Source organism: Apis florea, unplaced genomic scaffold (genome assembly GCF_048593485.1).
Source record: "Apis florea isolate Af1SG1 unplaced genomic scaffold, ASM4859348v1 contig_3193_pilon, whole genome shotgun sequence".
Classification (NCBI taxonomy): Eukaryota; Metazoa; Arthropoda; class Insecta; order Hymenoptera; family Apidae; genus Apis; species Apis florea.
In genome coordinates, this window is record NW_028256721.1 from 427,218 (window position 1) to 436,185 (window position 8,968).

An 8,968-nucleotide genomic window follows, 5' to 3' on the forward strand; every position below is an offset into this window, starting at 1 on the left:
TTTTCACCGCGCACGATTCCTTCCGCATTTTTAACGAACCGATTGAACGCAGCTGTAATCTTCTCTCTAAACGGGCCAGCCTCCAATCTGTCATCGTGTGTTATCCACCTCCTCCACCGCGTGCCGAATTTCACAACGTAACGAGAACCGTATAAAAATAACGGAGAACGTGCGCCATATGCGAAATGCGCCATGTGGCAGAGGGTCAACAATGTCACAGAGCGAGCGTCTTCCCCGTGGTTGATTGTCGAAGAATGCCGAAAAAGGGGTGCGTTCGTGCAGCACCTGCCTGCCTCGAGGTAAGACCTCGTCGAGATTCTCTCTCTCTCGAAATCTCGAAAAGAGGGATTATCCTTCTTCTGTTCTCCCTTTCACTGACGTCGTGGTTAGCCAAAGTGTAACAGGACGATCAAACGTTTCTTTCCTGACCGATTCTCTCCTCCCCTCCTTCGAGGGGAAGGAATTTTTCCCCCCCCCATTTGGGGATTAAATTGTGTGCGTGCTAACACGAGGCCAAAGCACGAGATTCTTCCGTGTGGAGGAATTTTCATGCAAACGCGCGTCCGAAAGTTTCCCGCCATCGTGCGATTAACGTGCACGATAAGGAAAGTTTTTTTTCTTCGCGGGAATTAAATAATCTTATTACGAAAAATCTCTGGCGATTTCACTACTCTTGAACTTTGAACGCCCGTTATCGTTCGTCGAGTTTCAACCGCGATAAACTCGTCCAGAGATTTTATTTTCACATTCTGGATGGAGAAACGCGCTATTTTCGTCTGATAACTAAAGAATTGAAATTCCGCGGCCAATCATACGATATTTCTCTTGATCCGTCGATAATTTCACTTCTGCCAAAAATCTATAATCGTCGATAGGACATAACATAATAACTTTATTATTAAAGAAAGAAAGAAAGAAAAAAAAAATCTACGAATTTCCATTAAACGTCACGCTATCCACGCTTTCGTGGGACGACGGTCTATTACCGTAACGAGAACCGAAATCCCCGAGTAAAACAGCGAGTATCCCTAAGTGTCCTAAGGCGAGAAAGAACGTCGAGAAGGGATTGTTGAACGAGGGCAAACCTGGCTTGAGGTAAAGTACCCTTCGGCCCCTACTCGAAAAAGGATTATCCAGCCCCGACTCGTATCGGTGGTTTGCCACAGTGTAACGCGACGATCAAAGTTCTCGTTGCGTCTCGTTGTGGGATCCGCCGATCTATAAAGGGATCCACCGCGCGCCGGAGGCATCGCGGAAATCACGAAAATACACAGACATGGTTTCTCGCCGCGTAGCTTGGGGTTCCATCGAGAGGAGGGGTGGTTCACCTTGTTATTGTTAGTTATCGCATTAATGCTCGGGGAGGACGGTGACTAAGGTCTGTGTGTATGTGTTTCTCGGATCTGGCATGCGCACCCATTAGCAACGTCAAGGGGGAGGAAGGGGTTGTATAGGCATGTCCTGTTCAAACACTTCCTCCCTGTAGGAATTCGATCCATCTGTTCTTCTGGATCTATGCAGGCCAAGTACACGGATTTTCTCGCTCGAGACGACACGATGGGTCAACCGATATTTTCCCTCGATATCTCCTACCACGAAACTTCCGTTCGCGGATCCATTTTCGAGGGAAGATGTGGGATAAATTGGAAGCAGAATGGGGGCAGTGAGTTTGCAGGATTTTTTATTCGGCTCGAATTATGGAAATGGACTTATGCGAAGGATTGTATCGATAAATCGAGTGATTTAATTTCTTTTTACGAGCATTTCTTATGCTCTCCGGTATAACCCCTTCTCCGTCTGTCCGTTTCGAAACATAAATATTCTGTTCGAGAAGGTATCGATCGTCTCGAAATCCATCCCTATCGATAAAAATTTCTCCCGTGCAATCGCGTGCAACTTGGCGAAGTTTCGCCAACTGGGATAGAGCTTCCCGTAATTGGCTTAAGAATTTAGACCAACGCCGATGATGCGTCGGGGGAATCGCAATAACGATATCGAGCGACAACGATAGGGAAGCCGGTCAAGTATGAAGCGTCTGAAAAAGAACACGAAACGGGGAGAAAGAGAGATAGAGAGAGAATCCAGGGCTCTATAAATCCAGGGACAAAAGCCGGTGGGCTGGCAAATGTCAGGATGTCGTCGACGATGTTTCTCCCCCCGCTGCGAGTGCAAAAAGTATCGACACCGACGCCTCCACTTTTTTCGACCTTTAAAAGTTCACAGCTGTCCACGCCACCTCCGCGACCACGTGGCGGCCTCGATCTCGACCGGAAGTGGAGAGCGCATACCGCAGTGTGTTCAATGTCAAGGACAGCTGTTCCACCACCGCGTCTTCGAAACCGATTTCCTTCATCTCTCTCTCTCTCTCTCTCTCTCTCTCTCTCTCTCTCTCTCTCTCTCTCTCTCTCTTCTTCTCGCGCTGTACTCGTGCACGTTCGTGTGTCACGTGTCAGAGTCTCGATCGGTTTTCGAGGAAGTCGTAATGTATCACGAGTGGCGTGCACCTTCGACGGGGGATTCGAACGGAAAAGAGCGATTCTGAACGATTAACGAGTGCCATTTGCTGTACAGGGTGTCTATACAGGGTGTTTTATAGTTGAGATTATCGTCTCGATTTTTTTCTTACTATTATTATTATTTGTTAGGGAGAATTTGAACTCGGATGGAAGAGATGTATGGTTTCTTTTTTAGATTTGCGTCGTAGACGATACTCTGAGTTTTAGTTAAAAGTTATTGCATTGAAAGACAAAGAAAAAAAGTGCGTTTTCCTTTTTTTTTTTTATGGAATAACTCTTACGAAAATCTCGAAAATTGCATCGAACGGCATACAATTAAAAAAAACATCACCTCACAAATTCTCATCCATCCTTTGAGATTTTTTCCCGCTTCAATAATAATACTCGATGAATCAAAGTAATAATTTCAAGCGAGACAAAATGGAACTTTCATCGCGAAACTTTTCATCGAAACGGAACGGATAAATGACAAAGTTTCGTTTCACCATTATCGTTGCCTTTCTTTTTCTTTCCCTTACGAATTCTTTTTTCCTCCCCTCCCTCGTGATCTATCATGAAATTATCAATATCTGAATTGAAAAAGAAGTTGTTAACATTCCAATAAATATTAATCCACCATAGATATCAGGATGGTTTTGTATCTGCTCGGCTACATCCAATATGGTAACACGTATTAAGAAATTGGCGGTGATCCAGCAATTAAAGCGAGAGAAAGAGAGAGAGAGAGAGAGAGAGAGAGAGATGTTGCTTCTTTTTCAGAAAAGAAACACGGGCCATTTATTCGAGGGTTGAATTCGCGCTTCTTGGGGTCGATTCTTGCGGCGTGGCCTTTGATAATTGGTCTCTCAATGATGTCCACGACATCTGGGAAATTAGCGAGAGATAATAATTAACGTTTCTCTTTCGCACAAACGAGCGATGGAGTTCACAAAGCGTCGTCTTTGCTAGCGTTGGATCGTGGCTTAGAGTGGATATCGTACGCGTTCTCTCGTCCTTTGCCCGGGCCCTTTGATCCCCGTGTTTGTAGATGGAGACCGCCTTACACTTGTTATCACTTTGAACACCGCTCTCCGGTTCACGATTAACTTTATTAACGTTATCAAGACGAACAACCTCTTAATACGTCTATTTGTCCACGTGGACGAATCGATCCTCGAGAAATTATCAATTTGCCCGAGAATTGCATTTATCGATTATTTTTTAACCCTTTGCATTCGTCATTACCCTACATTTTATTGTTATAAATACGTGTATTTACATTAGTATTACATTCTCTTGTTACGTTTTCTTTTACTTTCTGCTTAAATGTGTGTGTGTGTATATATACAATAAAATAAATAAATAAATAGATAATAAAGATAATAAAAGATACACACATATATATATATATATATAGATTTTCCGATTAAGGGATCGAAATGCAGATAAAATTTATTTTATTATTTAAAAACATTTCCATCGAATATGAACAAAAATTCCGAGTTGATTGGTGCCGACCTTCTTAAATATAAATACGAGTGCAAACGGTTAAAGCAACATCGAGTATACGGGAAAGAAACCGAAAAATTGCTATTAATCGAGGCTTCGATACCGAAAACGATGATAATACTTCGAACGAATAAAAAAAAGAAATCGATGCCTCATTTATCGAGGAATTAATTTCTTCACTATCGTAATAAAAAGGGCACAATACGATCCGTACATCGATACAGCAGCGCGACGTTGGATAGGGCACGCGCATTTTCAGACGGGGGGGCGATATCCAAGGAAATTAGCGGGCAATAACAATTAGCGTCCAGTTGACAAACGGCGAACCCACATTTCACGCCCCTTCCTCCGAACGTTGAATGGAAATCGTCCACGGGAAAGACGCATTGTCCCCGCGGCGGGTGGCTCCGAGTTTTCCGGCCCTAAACGCGCCCTCCACCTTTTGTGCCAGGTTTAAACGAAAAGTCATCTCGAATCTATTACTCTCCGAGTTTTGCCGGGGTAAATATTTGCCCTTGCCGGCCACGCATAGATGGAGAAGATTCCTCCTTCGTCTCATTGTTGCCGCTCCATAATTTACGACCCGCCACCCCTTCTTCCCCTCCCCCTCCCCCCCTTTATTATCTGTCCTCTTCCTTTATCGCGGGCGTGATCCCCGCGGCGATAATTCACGGCCGGGTGAAACTTTTCGCACTTCTCGAGAGAGAGAGAGAGAGAGAGAATGGTCGCTGCGGAGGGAAAATCGGCGGCCCAGACTCGTCGCGGCGTGGCCAGCAGCAGGGGAGGAGGGGTTTGGCCGGTTGATTGTGGCGATTGTTCGATTCGTCCTCCTTTGTCGTCTGCCACGTGGTACACGCCCGACGATGGATATTTCCCGGTTTATGCCCGGTTTACGAATTGCCGGTTTGATTGTCGCCCATAGACGCGGGGAGAATAGGTGTTTAACGATACGGTAAATGGTGGAATTCGTTTACGTTTAGGGATGATTCGTCGTAGATAGGGGGTGTGAAAGAAGGGAACTGGTGGGCAAAGGGGAGAGGGAAAACGGAGCGTGGAGATGAACAGTTTCGTTCTTTCTTCGTGTGTGTGTGTGTATATATAAGGAAAGGATGGGAAAGGAAGGATAGGATGCGTAGCTCGGGAACCACGAAATGACCGTATGGAAATTCGTGTTTTAAATTAAAGATCCGTAGACAACGCGGAGCGGCGTATAGACAAACAATAGAAACAATGGATGCTCGTTGGTCCTGTGCATTGTACGCCGGTCGTGTGCGTGGTGGGGACCCATTCTTGAGCGCACAATGGCTATAGGGTTTCCCGAATAAAAAAAAAGAGAGAGAGAGAGAGAGAGAAAGAAAGGAAGAAAGAAGAGAAAAGGGAGAAAGGAAAGGAAGAGGGAAAAAAGGAGGAGCGAGAAAGAAAAATTGTAAAAAAGGGAAAGAAAAAAAAAGACAGTCTCCTCGTCATAGCGCGGCGGCGAGTGTGTGTGCTTTGAGATGTTAAAATCGTCCCGAGGCTCGCGGCAAATATTTAGTCGGGAAAGCAAATGTTCTCGACATTACGAGAAGAGCTTTTCAAATAATAATACCATGTATCGAGCGAACGAGACGACGGGGGACGACGTTTAATAAACGTTAACGAAATTTCACGCTTTCGCAAACCGTTTAAACGGTTATTCGTTCTCTCGCCGATTATTACGATCATTACGATCGATCGAGTTGCGCTTCGGGAGAAGGGGAAGGAAGAAAGAAAAATAAATAAAAGGACGTTTCGAGACGGAGGAATCTTTCGTTCTTTTGAAATCTTCCATCTTATTAGCCAACGTTTCCCCTCGTTTCGATATCGCTCACGGCACCGCGTTAGCGAAAGTAAACTTTCGAAATTTCTTCCGAAAGTGCGTTTTTATCCGAAAGAAAGAGAGAGAGAAGAGGGAGGGGGAAAAATCGTCCATATACGAGTGGGAAACTGCATCCTCCTGTTATTCCTCTGCCGCGGACTTTGTCCTCGAAGAGTTCGGGGCCGAGGTTTATAAAGGTAAAGTTGGAGTGAAAGGATAGGCATATAGCCTCGTTGCTGTTGTTGCAGCTGCCAGCCGGAATTTCGGTGAGAAAACAAAGTTCTCCTGGAAAAGTAAAACGCCTTGGGGCGCATTGAAACCATTGCCCGCCCCCTCCGTTTCCCATCGCCCTCGTCAAACTTTATCTTCCATAAATTTATATTCCACCGTGTTCCGTGCGCGGGATACGCGAGGGGGGAGGGGGTGCTCGAGCAGTGACTTCGCGATTCTTCCATCCCCTCGTGTTGTTCGAGCGATTTAACCCCCCTCGACTAGCGGGGCTCGTGTGTTGCTCTTTCCAAGTATCGCGCGTCGTTCGTCGAATGCAATCGCGAGGAGCGAATAAAAAAAAAAAAAAGAGAATATCAATCGAAGGGGAAAAGGAGCTTATTCGAATTGGATCCGACGATATCTTGGAAATTCTTTATTTTTCCTCCGACCGAGGAGCGAGTAAACGAGCTCACGAAAATCATGAAATCAAGACGAATTAATCAAAATTTTCCAATCGGAACTGGATATCGAATACAAATACTATAGCTATAGGGCCGTCATTTCGCTATATATACGCTCTTTTTTTAATTATGGCACTTTTTCGATTTACGGCCCACAATGTTTCGTTGCACGGCCAAAAAAAAAAAAATGCACTAAAAACTATATTATTTTATAAAATATTGGAACAGATCCAATTGAATTTGTACGGGTTTGTATCAAAATAATTGATTCGTTGTACGGCTTTTCGCCAACTTTTCCGGAACGTATCTAGGTATGGGTGTAATGATAATAATATTTCATTCGCAACGAAAAGCAATAGAAATAGAATTAAAAAAAGGACAATTCTCGTGTGACGATTCTTGAAATATATCGTGGACACGATCCTTCGCAACAAGTATTGATGGAACTACCGCTATATACCATACTCTGCTTCGATCTATCGTGGTTGGAGAAAAATGGTGACCGGAGAATGCCGGTGAAATAAAAAAAAAAAAAAATATCACGTGCCAAGACACATGGTGGAAAAAAATTTCGAGATTGTCGAGGGTGTCGAGCGGGTTTAATTTAATTAAACCCGAAGTCACCTGCTCTTTGTTATTTCCATTCGATCGCGCCCGGGCGATTCCTCGAAAAACGCAACACGATACAAAAGCTGGATGCGAATCCTGGCGGAGTGACAGCTGCGGATCTTTCTCTCCTGTCCGAATGCGTTCGAGTTGTATACATATTTGTCGGTCATTTGTTCCTACCAACTCAAATGGATCCAAGAGAATATTTCCGAACATCGGGCATCTCAAATATTATTTCAGGACGTTTCTTTCGTTTCCACCACTCTTGTTCACTCGTGTTTCAATGGGATGCGCACGACAATCCTGGCGCCTTTTTTCGCCTCTGCGGGAATAATGGATTAGTTTCGTTGGAAAGAACCACGAGGACGCGTCATACCCCGTCAACTTTCCTTCTCCGGGTATATTTGAACAGGTTGCCGACGACAACAACCCATAAAGGAGAGGGATCCCGCCACGGGGATGAACACCGCTTTCACGCCGCTCTCACGAAAATCCTCACGAGGGTTCGGGAATGGGGGGAAGGCTGTTGGTATTTCGTTAGACTTATTAGATCTGTGTCAAAAAATGGAGACTGTCTGCTCGTTAAAAAGTTGAGGATCGTAAATGGGGGACAGGAGCGTTATTGAGTTTGGGGAGAGGGAGGAAAAAATGGTAATAAAAACGGAATTGGTTGTTTCTTTCATAAAAAATGCAATCCTCGAGTCTCGTAAATCTAAAGGAACCCATATTGAGCGATTTATAAAGCTGTATCCGTTCAACGATACACGATTCCAAACTTCTGTTCGAGAGACACGGTTCATTTCGTCCAAGCGTCATATTTTTTCTGTCTCTCTCGCTTTTTCTTTTTTTTTTTTTTTTTAAGAAATGTCTGGTCAAGCGTCGCACTCGTGCCTTCATAGTTATGCGTAAAAGGTAGGCGGTTTGATCGAGGAGTGTCGCTTTCGAAGCACGCGAAAAAAGATCAGATCCACGAGTGAGCACGCTTTAAATTTATTTTTTTCACTTGTACCGAAGGAGAATGAAATTTAAGAGGCAACCTGTGTCTTGTTTTTTTCTTTCCTTTTTTTTTCCCCCTTTCGGCATGGCAGATGGCCGTTCGATCGGTCAAGGAATTTACGATGTTTTCGAGCACTTGCCGATTTCGAGGGCGCATGTTGCGCGCCCATTATTTCGGTGGCCTATCGGTCGCCATATGACGAGGATACTTCGTTACAGATTGCCACGTGCCTTTCTCTTCCTGACGATATCAAAATTCTCCCCCATATTCCTATTATTTCCATTACGTTTCTCCGAGAATTTAATTTTAACGATGAAGAATGATAATTTATGTTTCGATCGAAAAAGAAAAAAACGCGCTTCTCCGTTAAAAATGTTATGGAATACGATGGTAACGATAAAAAAAATGTCGGAACACGTTGAACTTTTGAATTTGTTGAATCGAAGAGACTACAAGTTCCGCGCGAGGAAAGTCGTGTCCGAACCTGTGCGCCGTTATTGCGGCCAGCCGTGCGACGTAAATCCATTGTTATTCGGGTCAACGATAAGTATCCAACCGGTTACTGGCTTCGTGTTTTATACATTGATAAGAGCATTTCGAGCGAAGAAAGTGTGCGGAATGCAAATCAAACACGTGCGCTACTCGAGTTATCTCTTATTAACGTGAAAAATGCATCTTTCGTGCGAGGCGCATTGTGTGCGCGGTTCATCAAGCGCATTTATTTTATGCGCCGACAATGAGAGAGAAAGAGAGAGAGAGAGAGAGAGAGAGAGAGAGAGAGAGGGAAATTTTCTCGCGTTTTATCGTGTTTACCACATATCCTGCCCTCATGTTCAGCAAGTAATAAAAG